Source organism: Zosterops lateralis, assembly GCF_965231275.1.
Source record: "Zosterops lateralis genome assembly, chromosome: 2".
Taxonomy (NCBI): Eukaryota; Metazoa; Chordata; class Aves; order Passeriformes; family Zosteropidae; genus Zosterops; species Zosterops lateralis.
The window spans coordinates 21,113,897-21,139,745 of NC_139763.1; the positions used below are offsets into that span (position 1 = coordinate 21,113,897).

The following is a 25,849-nucleotide window of genomic DNA, read 5'->3' on the forward strand; positions in this document are numbered from 1 at the left end:
CCGCCTTTTTAAACTGAACTTCCCCAACCTTTCATTTTTTGACATCTAATTTCACCTCATCTCTTTGCTTTATCTTGCTTTTTTGGAAGGTTTTTTAGTCAAAATACTGTCCTTCCCTGTGCATTCATACAACATATCCCACATGATTCTGATAAAGCTGACATACCATTGTCACACCTTTCATACCAACAATAGTTATCAATAGTTATCATTTTAACTGCTGGAGACGTCTCCACTTAGAGCCAAAGGGTACAGAAGATGGTACTCTACATTATTAGCATTGTTATTCCTCAAAATTACTGGTAATTCAGGACGTTGAGATCTTGCATTCATATAGATAATATGCTAGCAGATCCCAGTAGGATATTCTGTTGGCAATTTGAGATAAAGCAAACCATCAAACTGTGTCAGAGAACTGGATGATCTGCTTTTAAGTATGTATTTGTGAAACATGAGGAGAACTGTGAAGGACATTCATCTGAGATAAGTAAGCTAGAAATCCATGCGATCAGTAGTAACTCATCAGGCACTCCCAAATTTTATTGCTAGAATAGATATTGAATACACAGGCCCAGAGTGTAATTATTATTTTGGTATTTGAAACAGTTTAGTTAATAGCAAGCATGGAAGTTCATTAGCCCAGTAAACTAGGGAAAAAAATTGCACCTGGGAGAAAGCACAAGGATAAAAACATAGAGAGCTCTTCCTACCCCACTGCCACCAAGGACCAAAGGTAATAATTAAACAGCCCAAAAAAAGCAACCTGTGGCAAAAAAATCATATTCCCATTCTGGGTGAAGGGTGTAATTAGCTTGAAGTATAGATTACACTTGAAAACCCAATGAAATTAATTCTAATAGGAAAATCTGGCTAACTGAAACAGCACAAAGCCTCCAACTTGGGATTCATGTTTTAAAGGAATATAAACATGCTACACTAAAAAACCCCAACAAGCAATATATACTTTCTTCTAAGTAGAAGAAGAGCATTTTTAGAGATAAGGAGGCTGTTAGTAACCAAAACAAATGTTAAAAGACAACTTTAAATTAGTACACTGAAATAATTTGTGCTTAAGAGTCTTTAAAGTGTTTGTGAGAGGATCATTTCAATGATGCTAATTTTCAATACATTTTGGAGCACCAGAGAAATTCAGTAAGACTGACAGCATTTTCTGCTAACAGTTGAGGATGGTAAGCAGTATGATCTCAGTAATTATAGAGCTCTATGCCATTACTAATCTCAGGCAAAATAACCACCAAACTTATAAAGGATAAATTCACTGGAAAATTACATGAAAAAAACTGATGCCAGTCAACACTATTTTATAGAAACTTGCTAAATAAAAAAGAGAATTTTATTTAATCATCTGATAAAGTTACAAACTCTGGTCAGCAGACTTTATTCCACAAAAGAAACGCACAGGCTTTCGAATGGCACTTACCTTACAGCCACACAAAACTCAGAATAAGAAATTATTATCAGCATCATCAAATGTGATTAAGATAGAGATATGAAAAAGTAGCTGTTGACAGTAAATAATTGAAAAAGTCTCTACATTCCTCCAATAAATTCATCCAGTACTCACTCAACACTAAGAGTATCATCAACGATACAAAAGTAAATACTTTTGATAGCAATAATGGCACAAAAATTGTCAAACTGGTCAGTAAATGTAGCAGAATTGTTATCCAGAATAATATGGATTTCTTTGTATGATGGGGACAGTGTATTATAGCCAAGTGGACTTAGCAAGCAAGAAACAATGCAGGTAATACTCAGAAAACAGTGCACAGAAGCAATGGGCTTACAAATTACATACAATCTTAATGACATAGAAACAACTCAATACAAATGACAGTGAAGCCTGACAACAAAAGGGAGTAATAAACTTCCCAGACATCTAAGTGCATAAGACCAGAGATACTACCTTTGTCCATAGCATTAGTGGCACTGGAACAGTCAATATAGCCATAAAGCCCCTGCACTGTTTTCCCAAAATAGCAAAGATCTTGGTCTTTCTCTACTATTCACCAAAAAAAGGAAGAATTCTGTACCTTCTTAAGACATTAACCAGAACGCCCCACACGCTGCTATTAGCACAGAAACTCATGTGGAAAGAGCACAGCAGCAATTTGAAAACGCTGCAGAGAACCAATGAGTGTTACATGAACACAGAAGCTGTCTCTGATCTACGGCAGGAGAATAAGATACCACAGGCATAAAGTTAAAGCTCAGGCAGTATTGATGGTGCTGTAGGTACAGTAGCAAGACAGATCTTATTGCTGACATGTTTTGGGGTTCTTTCCTACCACAGCAATTACTTAAGACCAAAGTCACTTTCAGAATTGTACAGTACTTCTTTATTTTGCTACTTCAATCTGTATCTTAAAAATCAACCCTGAACAAATGCATATTTGTTAAATGCCTCTGTTCAAGAGAGTTGGACTGCCACAACCTTAAGTGACAACACAGGTAGGAGTCCATCATCATGTATGTGCACAGGACCTGACTGCCTAGGTGACTTCACCAAGGAAAAACCTGACAGGACAGGGAGCGGCACACGGGAGGTGAGCTCTTATTGGCGATTCCTTTTGGCTTACCTGGTCGTGAGACCCTTGAGCTGCTGAATGCTGCTCCTCGCAGGCTGCTGTCAAGAGTCTGGGGGTTTGAGTTACCATGGAGATCACTGCATCTGACAGCTGAGGAGGCTGCAATGAGAGACAGAGGTACACATCAAACCAGTGTCCATCACCTCAAAACACAAGCACTTGACTCCTTTTGCTTTCGGCGTTCACCAAGGTCTGAGCTCCCAGATTAGGAGCTTTAGTTAAACTCTAAGGGGAAAAAACCCAACATCCATCACCAAAAGAATTAGAGAGGTGAGGGCAACCCCCAGTGACACACAGCATTTGAGCACTTTGCAAAACCATGCACTTTTTCAGGAACTTGGAAGGATGCTAATATACCATGAGTTTGACTCAACAGTTTCCAGCCTCTCTGGTCAAGTATAACAACAGCAAACAATTCACCCAGAACCACTGCTGAGCACAGGACTGAAATGGCAGCACACTGCCTCGGAACAGTGGCACACAAAAGTGTTCCCTCACAAAGCCTTCAGTGGGAAACTGACTGAGCATCTCTTCTGTGCAAGAAACAAGTAGGCAAAAGAAGTCACCTTCTTGAATGTTTTTGGGGCAAGGCTGAAGGCAACCCTTTATGAAGATCAAACACGAAAGACAGCCTGGAATTAATTTGCAATAATAAACCTATGTGGAGATTTTCCAAGCCTGCCAACAAGCATGATTAGTAAAGCCTTATTTCTTATTGTCTTTGCCATATGAGCACCACGTATATTGACTAATTTCTTATTCTTCCGTTTCAAGCCTTAAGTCTTATTGGTCGATTTTTGTCTACGTAATATAATAATTAAAAGCTGTAAAGTGAAATGAGATAGTCACTGGAGACTTTTAAAATTAATTATCCTCTTCCACACAAATGTCTGACAGCTTTTAAAACTATTGTCCTGGTTTTGTCTGGGATAGAGTTCATTTTCTTCCTAGCAGCTGACACAGTGGTGTATACTGGATTCAGTATGAGAGTAATGGTAGTAACACAGTGATATTTTAGCTGTTGGTGAGCAGTGCTCACACTGAGTTAGAGATGAGCAGGTGCACAAGAAGCTGGTGGGAGCGTGGCTGGGACAGCTGTCATGGTCTGGCCAATCCATGCCATACAATGTCACACCCAGTATGTGAACTGGGGGGAGCTGGCTGGGAGGGGCTGTTCACTCCTTGGGGCTGGGCTGAGCATCCTTCAGCAAGCAGTGAGCAATTGTATTGTGCACCACTTGTCCTTTTTGGGTTTTATTTCTCTCTTGGTTTGTTACAGCTCTTTCAATCATTATTGTCTTTAATATCATAATTAGTATTATATTTTATTTTTTGTATTATTTACTTACTATTTATTTACTGATTTCCATTACTACACTCTTTGCATTTCAACACATGGGTTTTACTTTTTTCTGATTTCCCTCCCCATCCCACTGGAGTGAGTAGGGGGATGGAGTGAGTGGCTCTGTGGTACTTAGTAACCCGCTGAAGTTAAACCATAACAACTATACATTAAGTTTCATTTTATGATACAATCAATTTAATAGATAACATATTTAAACACAACATCAGGAAAAGCTTTCATAAATCCAGTTCTAATTCTCAGTCTGCAGTACTACAACATGTTCTCACCCCACTGTGACATAAATACACCATCTAACCAAATACACCTCCTGACTTCAGAAAGAGTTACATCCATCCTAATTGGAGGTGAACGACTACACAAGGGACAGCACTTGCCTACTGAAGCATCACAAACTATTAGCAATACATCAGCTGGACATTCACAGTTTTTCTGAGTTAGCCTACTAAATGCATATAAATTTTCATCCATGTGGCTATGTATCTAATTGCCTGTCTAATTCTCAGATGGCATCATGAGTAGACTGTTCTCATCTCTCCATCTCATCTCTTTTTTAAAAAATAATTTATAAATAAATTTTATAATTTTTATAATTATATAATCATCGACCAGTTAGGGTTTGAAGAGACTTAAAGATTATCTCGTTCCAACCCTCCTGCCATGGGCAAGGACACCTCCCACCAGACCAAACTGCTCAAAGCCTCATCCAGCCTGGACTTAACACTGCCAGAATTGCAGCATCAACAACTTGTCTCCCATCCCATTTTTCCTGTGGAGCATATTATGTTTATGCAAAATACAATATACTCAAGAAGCATAATTGTGTGTAAAAATAAAATCTGAAAAATCCAAGCAACAATTAGAGATTTCCCATGTCTCATGGGAAAATTGTTAAGAGTATTATTATACTAAAACTATCTTTATTCAGTACCCTTACATTATGCAATGCAAGAGTAACTAACACATACTGAAGTTGCTCTCATGTCAAATACCAGGGAAGTAACTGGCTCATCTGGAATGAAGCCTTCTGCAAGATTCATGCAGTTTAAAGGACAATGTAGAATACCAGATACTCCTACTGTAGCACTGTGGATGAATCAGGGTTATTGAAGAAATTCTATTAATGCTTTCTGTCATAATTATACTCATAAACTGGTTGGGTCATGTTTTCATTTGTTCTGTTTATAAATGTTATAAATTGGATGACTGGTGGTTTCTATCAGTGACAGGAACACTTACAGGGTATTCACCTTGCCATAATGCTACAGAGGCAGGAGGGCGGGCAGCACTCGTAACAAAGGCTGTAAGACCAGCTTCGGTTACCTTGCAAGACAACTTTTTGGCAAATACTAGCTCTCTACTAAAAAAGTAAAAAGTAAAGTGAAAAAGACATATTAGAGGTGAAAAAACATTATTACTATCATTTTATTACCTATAAGTGTCAGAGATGCTTAAAAGTTAAATATTATTTCCCTTATGGCTGGGTGACAGCATACAGGTATTGATGATTGCAATAATCATATGGTATCACATGGCCCTACTACCCACAGTGTTTTACACAACAAAAAGAGTTTCTTCAAATCCAATTTCATACAGAAGTAAATAATAATATGAGCTTTGAAATAAAGAGTAGGGAAAGAAAAATATGTTTTTTTAAACTTTAATTTGTAATACCAGCATTACAACCTATAATTACTTAGAGTAGGGTAAGGTCTTCGCAATTTCCAAAGAAATTGAAAAATAATCCATCACCAGAGATCACAGAATACAGCTGCAAAAGTGATTAGAATAGTGTAGAAAGTACTTTAATATGAAATCTCTGCAGAGTTCCACTGGTATAGTTTATTACCAAAAAAAAAAAAAAAAAAAAAAAAGAAAGACAGATGACAGATGACCTAATTACAGCATCCAAGTATTTTCACTGGGAGACTATACTAAGTACCAACTCGCTTGTTAATCTAGCTGTTTGCATAAACCAAATCAGCATCTGGAAGCTGACAAGAAATTCAAATGAGAAATAAAGCACATGCTTTCCATCACCTGTGACTAACCATTAGTGCAACTATCCAAAACAGAATGCAGAGATTCTCCATTTATTGATGCCAAGCTTTAGTGAAACTTTCCCAGAAGATGAATTTTGGTGAAAACACATGATATCCCTGCAGTTTTACAAAGTTACTCTAGTTCATACAGATAGACCAAGTCTACAATGCAGAGAAAGGGAGATTAAGTATTGTAGTCATACTTTCCTTTTCATAAATTAAATACATTATGATCAAAACCAATTGTCTGGTTTTGTAACTAAAGCACTGGGTGGTGACAAGCACTCTGCATGCTGAGCTGCTGGTGTCAACAAATACATGTGCAGATCTACACACATACAGTGAGAGGGAGTGTGCGTCCAGGCCACGTGGAGTCACACAACTACTGCCATCCTTCCAGAGACGGGCGGATTACACTCTGGAGTAACACTCTGACTTCTAATTTAGGAAGCATCCTCTGTCCTCCATGAGCTGAAAGGACTCAGTCATAGGAGAGCGGAGCTCTCTTCACAAGGGTCACTGGGGGCATCAGTCAGATGACTGAAGACAGTCAATACAAACGATGCCCTCTGAATGTGTGCATGGAGCAATAAATACAGTGCTTCACGTTACTAACTACTTGACAGTCCTGTCCCTATGGACAATAAGCATTCTGGGCAGAAAAACCTTCTTACTGGGGTATTTCAGTGGGTTAGCCAAGCAGTTCCCCACCTCAGCTAAAACCCAGGAGCTGCTGTTTGCTTTCAGCTCTCTCCCTGCAACAGCAGCCTCACTCTGGACACACAAGTAACACGGGCTTCTTGCAAAGGGACAGTGGAAGAAGAAAAGGAAATAAAACCAAGTTGTGGCCTAAAGGTTGCATTGAGGTCACAGTGGGCAAGCTTAAAAATTTCACCCCTTTAGCAAAGGATAGGGAAGTTATTCAATGTGTTAATTTAGCTGGCATTGGTGCTGTTGCTAATCTACGCCTTGGGCTGCTAAGTCAAGAAATGTAACCATGTATCAAGAAATGTAACCAAGTTTAAATACTAACCAAAAATAAAAGTTAAAAAAAAAATCTTTCGTTTTTACTAATTGTTAACCTGGTACACAAGGTTTGACTTTGGATTTGCACTGTGTTTGAAAACACAAAAGTCAGCCTATGCAAACATGTTCATTGATCTCCTTATCTCTCAGCTCCTCCATTGGACACAATCTCGGTGAAGCAAAACCATGGAAAACCCTGGCACCACCTCCCCTGTGGGCAGTTGATGAATGAAGAAGTCACCAACCCCCGTGTGACTATCCCCATGCCAGCTAAAAACAAAAGCAATGAGGCTTTTCCTGCTCTGGCCAGGGCAGGGCAGAGGCGAAGCCCCATGTCAGGGACAAACTGCACAGCCCCTTTTGCACTGAGAAGTCAATGAAAGGATGTTCCTGAAAGGAGGGCTCAATTTGGCCCTGCCCTTAGTGGGCTACAGACCAAACAATGCATTTATCCTCTGCTTCATACCTAGATTTCCTTTTGCAGGCACCTCAGCAACTTCAGGAAACTGAAACTGGGGGCCAGATTTATAGGAGGCACTTGAAATTACCAGCTGGCCAGGTGACTGGGATAAGGGCACCTAAATAGTACAGCAGTTTTACTCCTAATTTAAACTTGTAATAGTCAGTCACATAATTCTGGAAGATGTTTTAGTGAATTCTACTCAATTCTTCTAAATACATTTAGCTGCTTAAGTATTTTTCGAATCTTATTCCTGTTTAAGTACTGTTTCTGCATAGTTTCTGATAAATAATTTTATTTCTTTTTACAAAACAATACAGCTGAAGAGAAACCAAACCAGTGCCATTACTATCCTGCTTCAGCACATTTCTCTTAACTCTTTTATAATGAAAAAAAACATTAATTGGGTAATTAATTTATTATCCCACTCCCTTCATGCTTTTAAAGGCACAAGAAAGTTTAAATGCTAAATAGGCCATCTTTAAAAGACACCAAATTACAAAAGCAGAGATTGCATTATATCTCTGGGAAATAAATGCAGGATACCTAGCGCACAATATTTTGCATTTTTTCAAATTGATAAACAGCTTCAATATTTTCAAACTACTCCTGTGGAGTATAGTATAGTACAGTATAGTATAGTATATAGAAGTATATAATGACTATAAAGAAGATTCTAACAAGACATCAATAATTACACCACCCATCTGCAAAAAATAACCTAAAATGCATTTTCTAAAGCAATTCCTAGAAAGTGTACAAGTCAGTGAAGAGAACCTTCCAACATTTGCCAAACTCCTGCTGATGTGCTGGGGATTTAGTTTCTTTATGGATTAACATAATGTATAAATATAATCACAGTAGAATAAGCACAGCTGTGGCTCCCCTGGGCCACGATAAGCAATTAGTCTGTACAAGGACCATGGGTAACACTGAAGACACACAGAGCAAAAACCAGGACCATCATTTTCAGCACAGCACAACACGTTGGGTTTTTCTATTGTGTTTCCAATGAGTACCTGCGTGCTGGAACCCTGTTCAGAAAAACCCACATAATCTCTGAATATTAATGAATTTGCCCTGAGGTCTAATAGAGTAAATAAACACCAGTTAATGTCTTGCTATGATAGAAAATTCCCGCTGTTGGCACTTATGTATCTATTATTGCCCCACAGCTGCTTCCTCTAAAGGAAGCTATGAGAGATTTTTTATTTTAAATATACTGTAGATGAATGCCCAGATTTGATGAAGTAACAGAAGTCAGGAGTTGTTAAAAATCTGAAAATCAACATTGAAATAAATCTTCATTACAGTACTAGTGCAAAAAGCTTCCCCATGGTAGTATCTAAGCCAAAGCAACAAAAACACCTTCAGAAATAACCCACATCTTCTCACAAAAACTTGAAATACTTAAGCCTTGAAAGTCTCTCCTCAGGTGCAACCCACAGAGCCTGGGCTGTCCCTTTGAAGCAAGTCTCTCAAGGGAAAACAAAACTACAGGTGGAAACTCTTCTCATGTTTCATCTTAACTAACTCTGTCAAAGCCACTGGACATCATGAAATTAGAAATTTCAGAAGCATTGTCTCATTACCTTGGCTGTATTATGCTGCCCCTTTTACACAGGTGCCTCCCAAAATAAATTAACTCTCAGCAGCCCAAGCAGTGACTCAATCCAACCAGTCTTAGAGCCAGACTGGAACTGACAGCATCAATTTTTAAAATCATTTACAACTGTCAGCACTTTGCCTGCACAGACACTTTGACAGCTTTAGCTTTTTTTCTGCTTCAGCTGTGTATTTGAGTGTAGAAGATATTCTCTCCACCATGTGTAATAGTTTCACAGGAGATATGTGATTATCTAGCATTATTTAATAAGCCAGAACTTCCAGTGATAATAATGGATTTATGAAAAGCTTAGCTGTCAGTGACCAAACCCAGTACCAAGACTGGAAATGCTTACTACTGTAAGAGGATTTTTTGCAGTATGTAGATGGATTCATGGATGCTCTGGCCTACAACATAGTACTTCTTTATCAGAAAGATATGTGAGTATCAAATATCACAACATTTATTTTACCAATCCTCAGGCAAACCAAATGTCATTTTTCTAATTAACAAGTCCAGATTTCAAAAAAACCAAACCCCCAAACTTCTCTCTTGACAGTAACTCATGAGATTTCTGCTGAACTTTTTAAACATGAAACAAAAACCACAGCATGTCTAGGACTGTTGTGATCAAACATAAAGAAAAGAGTTTAATTATTAATTTTGTGATAGTGCAGGTAGATGGGAAAGAATTATCCCTTTCAGAAGCATTGAACTGGAATACTCTCAATTTGCCTATTTAGCTCTACCTCAGGCAAAAGCACAGAGGAAGAAACAGGAAAGAAGAAATGCAGCCCCTCTGCACTGCCCTAGAAGTCACCATTACTGGATTTGAAAGTGAGTGCAAGCTTAAAAAGAAAACCACACAATTTTGATTAATTCATGTAACTTTTGCCCTGAGTAGATCCGTCAGTCTAGGGTAAGAAATGGACTTTCAAGACTTTGGCCCCCAGTTGTACAAATACTGCATTGCTTTCAGAAGGCACACCTTGGAGGTGCCCAACTGCAGAGCACTCCAGTGAAAGGATTTACTGTTTCCAACATCTGAATGACCCAAAGTCTGCAGAGTTTTCTCGTGGTGCATCAGTAATGTGAATTGCAGCCCATGGCAAAGACAGAGCCAGTACAATGCTCTTAAACAAGGTTTAATATGCATAGCCAATGTCACCAGTTTAATTTTGGGTTAGCTGTAGTTTCCAAGAGATTTTGAAGGTGGGATACCATGGGTGTTGTGGTTCTACAATCTCAGTGTTGTGGAGGCAACAATAAACACCGCAAGGTCAGTCTTTAGGAGAAATTACTACAATCAACTTTGGAGAAGCAGAGATGGCAGGAGCTTTGGACATGGGGCATGGCATTGGAGGAGCAGCTTGTCCTTAAAAGACCTTTTGAAACTTTGTCTTGGGTGGAACCTCAGCTACACATCACTGTAACAAGATGTATATATATATGATAATTAATATATTTAAGTCACATTTTCCCCCTTACATTATAGCAATTGTATGAAATGCTCTAGGCTAAAAGCTGCTGAATCAGGAAATGGATCAGAAGCTAAAATGCCTTTCTGGTTATTGATTCCTGTTCTCTGTTTCATGTCAGTTTCCTAAAATCCATCCAACACAAGCACGAAAGGGTAATGAGTTTCTGAACCCACACTCTAATAGTGCACACTGCATCAAAGCTTTCAGTAATTGCCTGGATGCTGCTTCCCAGCAGTACTAAACAACTTAAATATAATTAGCTGGAAGCCCTATGGGCTTCATTTCCCCACTGGAACACCTCTTACACTAATCCATTTATCAGGCTGACAGATGACTGAATCACTGCCGTTATGGACCCATTCTACTAACAATATTTCTCAAGCCCACATTCTGGCTTGTGCTTTTTTGGGTACATTTTTGTAAAGGAAAAATCAGTGTTAAGAGTAGGGAGAGAACCAGACATATAACTCATTCATCTCTTCTCAGTACTGACCAGTGTTATTTGTTTGGTTAGCACAGTAAGTACAAAACGCTGGAGCTATCAGGCAGAAAATGAAAATTAAATGTATGCACTATGGAACTATACAATGCCAAAAATAATAGGGAAACACAAAAACATTGAAAAGACTTTTGGAAGTTTTCCAGCCATTCTGAAGTTTCAAGAAAAGTCTGCATAAGAAAACAATTTTCAGCATATTCTCCTGAGGATGGCCTGACTACAGCTGTGAAACTAAAATTTCTTCATACTAATTACTTCTTGTACATCTTTCTGAACAATAGGTGACAAAAGAAATTTCAAAGCTGTCTGAGTTGTATTGAATAGACACGAACGGAACATCATGCTACCACAAATCTATGCACTTTGCAAGCTGCTTGAGAATTCTCACAAAAGTACAAAAAACATTTATTTAATTTTTGGGCAGAATTTTCTAATGTTGTAATGAAATCCATTTTATCCTCATGACTTTTATTTCCAGATTTCCAGGTTTCAATAAGTGGACCTCTGCAGAGGCTGAAATTACAGGGACTGCTGAAATTATGGGGAGCCAAAGTCTTCCAAAATGTGCCACACTGTGGAAACGAAGTAATTGTAAAAATGCTAAATTCTCATCAAGTTCTTTTAGATTATGAAAAAAAATTACTCTAGGATGTTACATGCTAATGCTTCCTTTCTAAGAAGTTGTGGGACAGGAAACAAAAAGCGACAAAGCTGGCAATGACCAGTAAGCAAGAGGGTTTTAAAAGGTTCCCTTCTTCTAGAACAATTATACTGTGGTCAATAATCCACATTCTGGCTTGGAATCAGAGGATCCAGCTACAGCAGTAGCATTGTTTCATCTACTTATTTCCTCTGGATGTTCTCATCACGGACACAGAAAATACTGATGTTGAAAAACAATAAAACAAGAAACTTGTACTTCTTGTACTCTACATGAGCCTAAACAATATGCTTGTAGTAAAGCCAACAGTCAGAAATTCTCTTACCACAAGTTAAAGTTAACTCATGAATATCAGTATGAATTCAAAGAGTGAACAGGAAAGCTATACTTGAACTTTTAACAATAAAATAGATAAGTAAAATATATTCAGTGATGCAAACTGACTTAGCTGGTGAATCAAGCAGCAGCAGCTGGATGAGGTACAGCCAGCAGTTCTTGGGAGCAGCACCAACCACCTCAGAACAAGGCCAAAAAGAACAGCAGCTACTTGGACATTTCTTGATTTTCAAAAATGCAATCATGGGTCTTTACACCACCCGATAAAGTACTGAACATGTTATTAAGTACTGAGCTGTTTGAGATTTCTTCATGTGAACCCCAGAGCAGAAGTCTCAGTTTCACATGCACTTTCCACCCACTCCTTCCCTCCAGCCTGAGACTGGAAAACTCACCCCAGAGACACTGACACTTGCACATCAGTCAGTCAATTTGCCTGTCACTCACAGACTGCCTATTCTTTACCAGCCTCATCTTCTCTGTTTAGTGTATTTTCTACTCCCACAAAGGGCAGACAGTATCCTGAACAAGGGCTGCCCCAAACCATACAAACCTCAACACTTGTCAGTCACACTTTCACATGAAATGCAGAATTTCACACTCCTGTTAACACATACTCCTTTGAAATGCAGTGGTACCAAGCAGAGCAAACATCAGATCAAATCAAAAGAACATTCTGCAGTAAAAAAAAAGTAAAAAAATTTTCTCTTGTTTTTAGTCATCTTTAATAAAACAAATCATGGTCCTGAATTTCCTAACTAGGAAACAGTCTTTGCCAGGCAAAGAACAAAACACTGCCTTCATTTGTGTGTTTTATGAAGAAACTTGCTATATTGCTAGCTGAATTTCCTGGGTACTAACTCCGAGACAATTTTTAAATTCTTGTGGTAATTAGTATCTCTTTAAAGCACTGTCAAAAATATTACATATACAGACTCTTCCCTGTGAATCAGAGGCTAATGTACAGCAGCTTTATATTTAAAGAGCTTCACTGAATTCTCAAGGTCTTTCAATAGAAGCAGCAATGAAGAATTTAAGGAAAAGAGAGAGGAATCATCTAAGAATGAAACAGCTGGAGCTACAGTCCACTAACATCCACACTTTGTATGGTAGGAAGTGTACATCAGGAAGCACATTGCATGTTAAGCAGTCAAATGCAAAAATGTGGAGTGTTTTAGGAGTGCAAATAAACGCCTGTTCTAAAAAGCATAGCAGATACAACATACTGATCTGCAAAGAGAGCATTCTTTGTAATATGCATTTGAAAAATGATTTTTATATTCAGTAATTATTGCCTTCAGCATTATAAAGATAATGAATTTTATCGCAAGACAGCCTCTGTGCAGTCTCCATTTTTGGACTCCTGACTAGATCAAACCTAGAATAGCCACAACTAACCCCAAAGCTGGCCCTGCTTTGACCTGGGTGTTGGACTTCTAAAGTCCTGAACTATCATAGGATCCTACAGTAATAATCTGTCCATACTAAAATTCCGTATTTTACAATAGCATTGTTGTGCTATTTACACAGAAAACAGGGAGTTTAAAAAAAGCACAGGACACAAAGTTGTATACTGAATCCAGACAGATCCAAGGTCTTACCAAATGTGAGGCATTCCTTCTGATCATATAAAGCTTATGGTGGTTAATCAACTATAACAAAACTAAGACTGATGATTAAAGATACAGAATGCTTTTGTTACACTGCAGATTCTCTTTCAACATTATCTTTTCTTTTCACCTAAATCACTGTAGAGATCCAGGAGTAAAAACTATTTATATTAAATTAAATTGCAGTTTAACAGTATGTGAATTTAAATCTACCCCCAATTAAAATGCAGGACAGATTAATAGGTTATACAGTCTAGATATGAAAAATGCAGCTGACAATACTGGCTAGAGAAATACAGTAAATAAAAAAAAAAAGGAAGATGAAATCATCTGCAGTAAACATAGCTGAGAAAAACCTGACCATTTCAAAAGATGTGGATAAAATAACCTGTCAGTAAACATCACACTGACTGGTCTGAGGAACCCAGTCCTTGGACTTGGTCAGTAACACAGGTAATTTCAACACATTGGAACTTTTTAATAAAGTATTTTGAGAGTCAGCAGCAGAAGTGAAATTTCAGGGAAAAAACCCTTCAAAATTACCATCTGCATGTTACAGGAAATAACTTAGGTAAATTTTGGTCCTGTTGATTTGTTACTCTGATAAACCTGATGGTTGACAGTAGGTGTCTCATCATTATATGCCATATAGTAATAAATGGGTGTCCACGCCTCTACACTGAGACAAAATTCACCTCTTTTGATAGTATATATGACAGTTTTGACCAGTAAATATGTTAGAAAAGTTGGTTTATGTAAAAAGATGAGGATAAATTATTTTAATGAATACAAGAAAAGATTATCTCTGAACATACCTACCTATATTCTGTGCTTTACTGCAATTCTGACACCATAAATGTACGATCTATCTGTCTTTGGGTTTTTTAATTTCAATTTCCTATCTCCTTTATGAGATCTTTAGCTAATGAAGCTCACAGATTTATAATGATTCTTTAGACTATGGCATTGAGGGAACCCACAGAAAACATACCCAATATCTTACTATTAGCAAATAGTTATCCAAGCCATTCAGTCAATACATCATTGTACTTCACAGTATGCTCACATATAGTGAAGTTCCTCAAGTATTTTCCAAAGCCATGATGAAAAAGAATCTGCATCAAGTTTCAAAACTCTAATAAAATCAAATCACACAGCAAAATAAAACAAATGCAAAACCACACCAAATTCTGAAAATTCAATTAATTAGTTAAACTTATAAGAAGGAAGGACTTTTGAAATGCAGAAACCTGAGAAGTTAGGTTGCTTTCCTTCTCCCTGAAGCTTCCCCAGCCTTGCTACTCCAGCACTGGAGTCCAAAGGCACTGATACTGCTGCTGCAAATGTCATTTCTTGAAAACTTGTTAAGACCTTACAAGGAGCTTAAAAGTGGAAAGGGGAAAAAGCTTTTATTACTTCCATCAATGTGAACTATCCCACAGCGTTTAATGCTTACTTGTGCATTAATTTATTAAATGAATACATTTAGGTCTGTTCAGCTAATAGTAGGTCTGTTTTTTGAAATGCTAACTAATAAATTAAGAACAGCTGTAAGTCATACAGATCAGGACAATAATTCAAATTGCAATGCAGACTATTCATATTTGTACATTTATGTGCATGCCCTAAGACAGCACTACATCTTCATGTACATTTTTTATCACTGAATTTTATGCAGACAGTAAGTGATGTTACTTTTAGTCAGCATTAAAAGGTGATTTTTCCCAGGGTCTCAGAAGTACAATTGCCACCAACTTCAAAACAAAAGGGAAGTGGCCTGCAGTTCTGGAAACCTGTCAGTCTTTTCATCTTGCAAGCTAAACTCTCCTTCTGCAAATTAAGAAAGCTATGAAAAATGAGAACAAGTGTTTGCACAGGAAGATAACTAGTTCTATTTGCTGTATTAAATGGAAATATCCTTTTTATATCATGACAGAACATGTCAGGGATGTTCATGCTACTTAACTTTGATTCCAATTTATGCATATGGATGCTGATGCCTAAAGCTGGGTATGAATATTCAGTCTTCATTATAATAAGTGGTTTTCTTGTATTACATTAGCAGGAAAAGAAGGTCCTAATAGCAAAAGACTCATTGAAGTAAAAGAATAATTATAGAAATGATAGAAGCAACCAAAAAAAAGATCATTAAGAGACCTTTTGCATCTCATTTTACAGATTTTGTTTACATTTAAGTGTTTTAGTGAGATGCAAAGGTGTTATTTTTTGCCCTGGCCTTTGAGATTACTTAGGAAAATTCTGTGGCATAAACTTACAGGCTTAGAAGCTTGGCTTAAAATTTTTGGGGGATGGGTATTAAAAAGTTAATTTTCATCAGTGTAAGTCTAGCTATATTCTCCATTCTATCCACTGCAATGTGCAATTTCAGTCTGTCATTATGCTTCTTGTTTCGAGTGAAACTTCACTAGTGTAGCATTATTCCCTTGTTCCTCGTAATCACTCTTCCCTTACATTCCTGCTGAACATGGCTGCTCCTCAGTGTCTGTGGAATAACTGCTCATGTCCAAATGATTCTTATCAAAGAGTTCAGAGAGTTAGTGTTAAAAAGTATTCAAACTAAGTAGGATTATAGTGAACGAATCAGGTTAGAGAGTGACTACATAATCAACCAAATCTCGTGGGAGCAACACTGAACAGTTTTGAACAGTGGAGGACAGGAGCCTATTCAGCCAGTTCAGCTGCTGCCAGAACGAAATGTGAGAGACAGAGAAATGTTTTCGTTCTTAGCTTTTCTTCCCTTCTTTGCTTTTCCCAGTATCTAAGATCCTGAAATTTTTTCTCCTGATTCAAGCTACCAAGTTTCCTCAAAACAATTTTTCTCCAGCAGAACCCATGTTCAGACTGGTAAGGCACATCCACAGGGTAGCTAAAAAAACCCACCCAAACTAAACGTGCCCCACCACCCTCCCCCCAACACCACCCCAGTAAATCAGCAATGAGTTTAAACACAGTCATCTTGGCGTCCTCAATTCACCTTGTTATTACACCTCCAGTTGCTGCAGCACAGATGGGATGCAACATCTCCCACTGTTTGGGGACTGCCCCTAAAGGTGAGCCATATGTTTTGCAATACCTAGAAACAGCAGGATAAGATAAGAAAATCTCTGCAGCCTTAAGGCAGAGTTGCTTTGATTTCACTGCTTTGTGCCCTGCCTCCTCCCCACCCCCTCCTTTTTCCTTCTTCTTCTTTTTTTTTTTTTTTTTTTTTTTTTTTTTTTTTTTTTTTTTTGAGAGCTTTTGTAATTTAATTTATCTGGGTTAAGCCCACAGAAAAAAATAATAATCCAAACAAATACTGTGTGTGGATGTATGTGTGTAATGCCTCCGAAATCTCCTGTGTTATCTGTCTAACATTTTACCTTCCACTAGACAAATATATTTTTAAACAGTGTGGAATCAAAACAACATTCTCAGCATTCAAGACATTCTGTCATCACTGCCCATTTGTTGCCCTCTAGGTTTCTCTCAGCTGGCAAATTTCCCATTTAAGGAATTATCAGATTCATCTGCTTAGACAAGGCTGCAAAATAGAATGAAAAGCTGGATTATTCCAGAGAACTCATATTTTTCTTTCAGGGCAGAAAACCCAGTGCATGAGATCTGAACATTAACAGCAAATGGAAGCAATCTCTCAGACTTCACAGTTCTACCCTCCTGTACTTTGTGAAATCTAATTTTGATTAAGATGCTGCAATATTTATTTTACTTTTATATCCTTTACTTCTTTAAATATGTTTAGCACCACTTATAATGTTAACCTGTTTTGAAGCTTTAAATATTATGCTCATATATGATGTTTATTTTTAAACTAGTTCTAGTAAGCATCTCTAGTGCATCCTGCTGCTTCTATGCAATTTGTCATAAAGAATTACCAATTGCTTTGCTACCATTTTCCCTACAGCATATTTTTGCAGGGTGAAAGTGTTAAAAAAAAAAAAGGAGAAAGAGAAAAATCAATAAATTGACAGTTTTCCACAGCAAGATGGCTCAGGATTTACTTGAGTGATGGAGTAGCTTTCATGACAGAGGCTGTGCTGCAAAACCATGCTCCTGTTTCTGGGCCCGCTGGCTGAAGTGCCAGGATTTCTGGAGGGATATGCCACGGTTCTTAGTGCTGTAACACACTAAAACTGCACACAACCCTTTTGTACTGTACTACTCTTTGCCCCCTAAGTAGAAAGAAAACTGGTATGATCTGGAGAAATGTCTCAACACCAACCTTGCTTACTGAGCAGGTTGGTTTTGTTTTCTTAACACAGACGAGTGAACTAACAAAAACTCCATCAAATTCAGAGAAGGGTTTCATGTGTGGAGTGCATACACAGGTGTAGGGGCACCAAGTTAGGCAGAAGATTAACATTAGAGAAATCCTAAGTGATTGCAAAGTAATTAACATACCTGCAAACTCATTACTGAGCCAGAACTGCTTTATGGAGACTACTGCCATCCAGTATTGACACTAAACCACTATCTTATGATGTTCTCCCAAGTAAAAGTCTATTTTGAGGTGTTATATTATTTCAGCACAGTGATTAATCAATTTCTTTTTAGAGCATCCTCTGAGAGCTTAAAAATTCATGATTCACATTATTAGTATTCTGTACAGCTCTCCGTATTCTTTGAGTGGTATGATTACATTTATCTGTGATTCCTAATGGTCACAATCTGAAATATGAAAGTCAATATTCCACACACACCCAATGGGTGGCCTTAAAACACGATACAAATCCCAAACAAAGAGGACTGCAAGTGACAAATCCTTTCTCTTTATTCTCACAGGCTATACACTGTTTGTGCAAAAGGCAGACAGGATGGATTTGTGATGTAATACTGCAAATGGACCAAATAAAATACTCCATTATTTGTCACATTTTAAGGCTGGAAATTAGTCCATAAACTCAGCTGGGTTCAGATCCTACTGACTCACATTTTACAAAATAAAAATTCATCCAAGCTTTGATGCTATGATATAAAGAATACCCAAAAGCATAATGAACTTGGAAGAATGTTCCAGTTCATCACTATATTGAAAAGATTATATACTAGGCTTGAAGAATCTCAATAGTGTCTTATTTAGACCGCATGTTCTAGTAGTCCATCATCCACAGAAATTTCCAGACACACAGACCTACAAATACATTTTGGGTTTATTGACTGTAGCAAGATATAATAGCACATAGTCTGATTAAAAGCCAATAGATAAATACTGAGCCATCCAAAACCCAAAGATTCTTTCCAAAACCTCATGTCATGCACCAAATAATTTTGAGATACATTGTGTAACATAACAAAAGCTGATACAAGCAGAGCAACATATCCTTGTATCTATCATTAAATAATTCTATTATGAGGTTCTAGCAATACACACCATGATTGATATCTGAGTAATTTTCTGTTGTGTGCATTACAATGTATACTCTACATTGCAACGAATACTCTGGAAGAACAAAGTTCTTCATTACCCAAATGTTAAATGATCTGTTGTTTGTCCTTTATTATTTCTGCTGAACTATTCAGAGCTATGTAAAACTCTTTGTTCCAACAGAGGTACTGGTGTGACTTTTCAAAAACACATTAAAAATAAACCATCATAAAAATAGCACTGTATTGACTTTGTGACCCCAAAAATGTACTCTAGACTGTCACTACCATTAAAGGCAATGAATCTGTTCTAATTAACAGGTGATCAGTTTTTTAGGTACAGCAGTTCCTCCATCAATGCACTTCCCTACCTTCCTGTGAAAAGGGTGCTTAAATACTATCATAAGATGACAATGCAGACCCACCACAGGGCTAGTGAAGGGGCACTTTATTAGGAGTCTGCTGACAGACGCAAACATTCTCACAAATTCTGTAAAGCAGAAGCATGCCATTAATTTCAATATTTATTACTTTCCATGAAAGTAAAGTAACTCAAAACTGGGAAGGGCTTTACAAGGCCAATGTTTCATCTCCAATGCTTTTTTGCTTTGTGATGTGTCTGCCTATTATGAGACTAACTTATTCCAAAGAATAAATTAAGCAGCAAGACATGACAAGCAGTGCATTTGTATGCAATTTGCTTACCACCTGAGGCATGCCAACGGCTCAAGGCCAAAGGCTGAGCAACCCCAGCCATTCAATAAATGCAGTAATAATCAAACTGAATGCACGGCACTGCGGGACTTATTTCTTGTACAATATGGAATTTATACACAGGACCAAGTGCATCTGTGCACTCAGTGACTGTTATTATAGAAATGATACCACTGAGAAACTTTTACTAACTGCTGTTCTGAAAATACTATCCAATACAAATGAAATGCAGCGGTTTTACATACCTTGTTCTACAACCAGACAATGCTTGTGAAATGATGAAATTATACCCTGGACTGTGGGTCCAGTATCAGTTTAAAAATATCCATGCAGAGCATATATATCCATTTATCCATGTATATACTATAAAAACCTCAACAGCACAGGGCAGAAAATCAGCCACTCTAGAGATTTAACAGTCTGTGTTATCCTGATCATGTACCAATTAATTAAGGTCTAGCTGTGGAAGCAACAAAGAATTAATTTAAAATAATTTATTTTTTCTAACAGCACTACCTCATCTCATTCTGAAGAGACCGTGCACAGACATGGGCTGTGCTAGTTTATTTCGCTGCTCCAGCTTTAATGACTAAAACAATGACATTATTTAGGATCCTGATCCATTTGCCAGTCACACTAAAGTTCATCTCTTAAATAAACAGTGAGGCAAGCTGGCTTTAATTTGTACTTGCATACCAACAATTGATTTTTCCCATAAACTCACTCTCATTTTGCTCTGCCTTGTGACTACACAGTCTGATCTGATTTAACCCTGGTGCAGAGAGCTGCCTTCCATCTACATTCCTAAAACCACCGAAGAATTAACACAACTGAGAATAAAAGATGTGAAGATCTACTAATGAGGTGGAAAGACTGGACAATAAATTGTTTTACAAAAAAGCACAGCACTTGTTTCATTCTGACATCTTCATTCTTCTCTGATGAATCTTAATCTGTAAGGAGGAACTACTTTTAAATATGAAAATAATAATAATAATTTTAAAACCTGGAAACAAGCTACTGGATCCTCTTTTCCTGTCTTTTCTCCCCTACGTCCCCCAAACAAGGGGAAAAAAAATCTATCCATAATTGAACTGAATATGAGCATAAATAAACCCAAAACCGTTTAAACATCACCATGCTGCTGGTTTTTTGCGTTCATTAACAACAAATAATATCAGATCCAAGCTCTTGTGTTTTAAAGACAGAAGCATACTGCTCTGGGACAGGCTGCCATTGCTCCCAATGCTGAACTACAAAATAACTACTACAAGGCTATTGTTACTCTCTGATTTAAGAAATCACATTCTATTAAGATGTGTCTTACAGGTCAGTCCAGACAAAATCTAACTCACAATCTCATATTGGAAGATATGTTATTTATGTTCCAATTTACACATCTTATGAAGCATTTTAAAGATGATGTATTTCTCACAAAACACAATTCTGCATAATATACATAATATTTAAAATTATTTTAAATACAAATTTAAAATTAAACTTACTACATAAGTCAAACATCCACTTTGGCCAGTATTTCTTCTTTAACCATGACAAAAGTAGCTGTGAATGAAGCACAGACACAGTGGTATTCTCCCAGCCCCAGCAGCCTACAGCTCTGGGACATTCTCATGGTTACAGTACTGAGAGTAATGAAAGTACACCAACACATCTTTTAGAGGAACACTAAAATGCAGAAAAATGCTGCAAATTTGTGGCAGGTTTCACTGGCATGTTATGGCCAAAATACCTGTGTTTTTAGGGATCTCAGCTCTATTTGTTGAATACAATGGTGTCCCCAGTTTTTCTATGTCTTGTTCCAAGCTTGAAAAAGACTCCATCAACTTCTTCCTTTGAACCCAGCCCAAACCCAAAACTATACCAACATGTAAATATTTCTACAATAAATTTGCACATTGAGGCTATTCACGAGAAGTGGAGATTTTCACAACAAATGTGAACTATTCATGTACATGAATAGAGGTGATGGACGTATAAACAAAAAAGCAGAACAATGCTCTTGCACATCTTCCTTTTTGGAAATCTGACTTTAGGAATATTGTGCCTCTGGCAAAAAGGTGTTCTTTTCATGTGAGTACTATTACTTGGCATTGTGCCTAAGAACATACCCAAAGAATGGAGTTATCCTAAGGACAAGCCCATCACTCATGCATTCTCCAAATATTCAGTCTTTAGATTTCTATGAATTTCCTTCAAGCCCGGAGGAGAGAATTGCCATGTTATTACTGAACAATTCTTATATTTTGGAGATGAAGTACCAATGACTTATGTTACAGCTGCTGCTGTGCTCTCTTCCACTTTATTGGAGCTGAATAATTAAACACCCTTTAGTCCTTGTGACAGTCCTAGACTCAGCATGGCTGTTAATCAATATCACATAAAAGAGAATTAGGCTTAGGCAACTGTTGCACAAGGCAAGACAGATAACACAAGATGGAGAGAGACCTCCTCTTTCATACAGAATAATTTTCTGTATTTTCAAGTCTTAAGAATAGACAATACATATACAGATATGGGGGAATCCAAATTAATCTCAGAGATTTGTTACACCATAATGGCAATCAACAGTCATTTCTTCCATTCTTTCCTAAATTCCCTTCTTCACATGTTTCTGGGATTGAAAAAAACCTCTCAACACCAGCATATTTAAAGTACTCAGTTTATAGGCAGTATTTGACTGCATGAAACCAGTTCTGAGAATTCTGCCATATGATTGCAGATGGAAAAAATAAACAAAACACATTTAATAAACACTATCTCAATTCTGCTCAGAAAATTTAAATATTTAGGAAGAATTATGCTTCCAACAGATCGAGGAATTTTTCTAGAATCTCTAGAAACTATCCACAAGTTATATATTTTTTCATTATGTTCTTGTGTGCAATGAACCAATAGGTTGTTAAGATCAACCTTAGGCTGAGAGTAACCAACAAAAAATTCTCATGAAGGGGTGCAAATTCTCCCCATGCTGCCCTGCTTGACAGTGATCACTTCCCAGAGAAAAGGTGTCACAGTTCCCAAGTCTCTTCAATAACTCTTCTGATGAAATACGCCAGTAATGAATTTAGAAATACCTCAAACTTCCTACCAGGCCAGCAAATGAACTCAGAAGCCAAACAGGTCAGTTTCAGGTGGTTAAATAAATTAATTAATAATGATGATGACACCATCAAGCCATTGACATAGGGGTGGAAGACTTCTTGCACTCTACGTACACTCCTCTGCACTGGGTGGCCTCTGGTATTTGGTGTTTAAAGACCTGGTATCTATAAAACACACTAATTCAACTTTAACCCATGCACATTGTAAAAAACTCCGAGTTATGAGGAATAGTCAGCAATTGGAATGGAAAAAGCTTACAAAGTAACTGATTATTCTTGATACTATGCTTTCTGAAGCATTTCACTGAAATTCAATTTTGCAAAAAGCAAGAGTATTTTCACTCCAATCCTACTGATAACATGAAAAGAACATACATGTTTTAGATCTAATTTATTACTTATTTCAATTTTTTCTGTCTCACCAAGATTTGCTTCAAGCTTTAGAAAGTTAGCACCTCCTTCGGTTAGCACCTCCCTCAAAGTGATCCAGAAAACATATTGCACACAGTCCACACGCATGAATCACGGAAAGAACAGCAGAACAACTTCCAACCAACCTGGGCTTTTTCAGCTTCTCCAGTGCCTTCCCTGGCAGTGCTTACCCTGGAGGAAGGCTGGCCAGCCCCTGGTAGTCAGGGGAAGTGATGCTGGAGCGCCAGAGCTGCGCAGGCAGCGGGGCCAGGGCACCCTGGGCAGGAGGGATGGCCACGGCTCCAGCTCAATGCCCAGCATCACCCACCCCTCCTGAAGGCTGCAAACGGTGCCTTGCTGCTCTTATCTCCCCCTCCCAGAGCTTGTCCACTTCAATTCAGCCAACACCCAATGTGTTTTGTGGATCTTGGCCAAAATATCCTGGAGCTGCACAGCCATTTACAACACTGATATTTTCCTTATTTTTTTTCCGTGTTTCTTAGTGCACACTGAAATAATGAAATACAATCTTTACACCAGGTCAATACTGCAATTTGCTTACCATGAAGCTGTGTCACATACATACCTAAAGAAGAATGTGTGCTAACCCTACATTTACTATTCTTACACACCATTTAGCTGCAAAATAATGAATGACCCCTTCTTACATACAAGGCCATAACTTTTCTAAAATAGAAATTAAACTTCAATTAAAATGAGGAAAAAAAGAAAAATCCATGTTTTAAATATAATAGGATCTTTTCAAACAGTGTTTTACTAGCTAATAAAGCTTTATGTAAAACACGCATGATCCTGTAAACAGTTCTACATTTTGAACCAATTCAATACATACAAAAGAAATTATCTATAATTAGAGAAACTGAGTACTTCTGGTCCCTGTCCCCTACAAGATTTCAAACCCAACAGATCTCAGCCCCCCCTTCTTGGTTTTCTAATGAAATTACTAATTGGGAGAAAGTAGGGGCTTTCCTGACTAGTAATCCCCCAAGCAGTTGCTCATCTTTAAGCTATTTGCTAAATTGATAAGCAGAAATGAAGAAAACCTGCTAAAAAGTTTACATTTGCCAGACAGGGGTTTACTACCTTTGCTAGATGCAGGTACACAGTTAAGTCTTGCACAATTGAGCTGATGACTTTCTCTAAAACTCCAGCAGCAAATAACGAGTACTACTTTCACTAGATCAACAATAATAATTCATTAATAATAATTCACTAGTTAGTAGGTCCCAATTTACAGGTCATGATTATGTATTTCATATTAAATTTTTAAAAAATCTATTTGATTTCTATCTAACATTCAAATATTGTCTTTTTAAGCTGTTCATACTGAGTTGTGATTCAGCAGAATCTCCTCCTGATGCAGCAATTTCATGGAGTGGAAGCCCTGTGTCAAACAGTACTGCTAGAGTTGCAGAACGCTGATTAAAAAGCATGTCTTTAAATTTGGAGTGGTAAGCACAACTATAAAAAAAGCATCCAGAGAAATCCAAGCAAAAGACTAAGGACAGATACAGAAATAAATGCATAGCTCAGTTCCTGAAATAGTTTGCATTACCAAACTAATCTCTCCCTCTGTAGGGTCACAGCCAAGTGTCCTTCTATTTGTAATTTAAAGCCAAAACCAAATACATACCAAAGCAATACTTAAAGTGCACAAGTATACATGTAATTGATTTTCTATGAAGACTTCAAGAGACGTCTAAATCCAAAGTAATTTTTGGAAACTATGTTTAACGGAAATACCAATGGTTGCTTAAATTTGGATCTCCCCTAGAAGTCTTTATTTAACACAACTGACCATAATGTCTAACAATTCACTGAGTGTACAAAGAGCTTCCATCAAAACAGACTGCCACAGAGGCCAGTCTGTCAAAGAGAAATCCTCATCAATCCATGCAAGTTTTCCTCTGACACCTTCCTCTTTTCTGTATTACAGAGGGTCTCTCTGGGATGGAAAACGGCATGAGATGAACCTTCCTTTAATTAGGGTAGATTGCTATGCCACAAATCAACAAATGCATAACACCAGTGTGACCACTATAGTTGTGTCTTTGTCTTGAAGGTCTATTTGTTTGCCTCCAGATTCCACTAGAACTCAGCTGCCTTAATCCCCCATATGCTACTCACCCTCTCATTTCACTGTGTGCCAATTCTTCACACTAAAAGGCAGTCTGTACGTGTATGGAAGTTTTTTTTAATTATGTCTCCAACCTACCAGCTGTCAAAATCTGCTTGACATTTACAATAGTGTCTGAAAAGTAACCTGTCTTCATTCCATTTTTTTCATGAACTGCCCTTGGTCTTAGATTATAAATTCACTTTCTTTGTATACTTATCATATAAAGGTTATCCTTTTTTGTATACAATTATACTATGGCTGAATATGACATTAGAAATAGAGAAACAGTACATTCTTTATGATGAGGATGACCTGCATAAGATGTACTGAACATCTTAATTTTGATAGGCAGAAGGTGTGTTCTTCTCTTGCTGTTCAGGCATTCAA

General features: G+C 37.5%; 1 protein-coding gene across 2 annotated transcripts in view; it reads right to left on the reverse strand.

Moving 5' to 3' along the window:
• The window catches only part of TBL1X (transducin beta like 1 X-linked), a 192,352-nt gene that overhangs the window by 85,551 nt on the left and 80,952 nt on the right, over positions 1-25,849 (reverse strand). For both annotated transcript variants that reach the window (XM_083854404.1, XM_083854403.1), the window contains exon 3: positions 2,601-2,708. The gene's annotated coding sequence lies outside the window, so the exon portion shown is untranslated. The remainder of the gene's footprint in view (positions 1-2,600; positions 2,709-25,849) is intronic.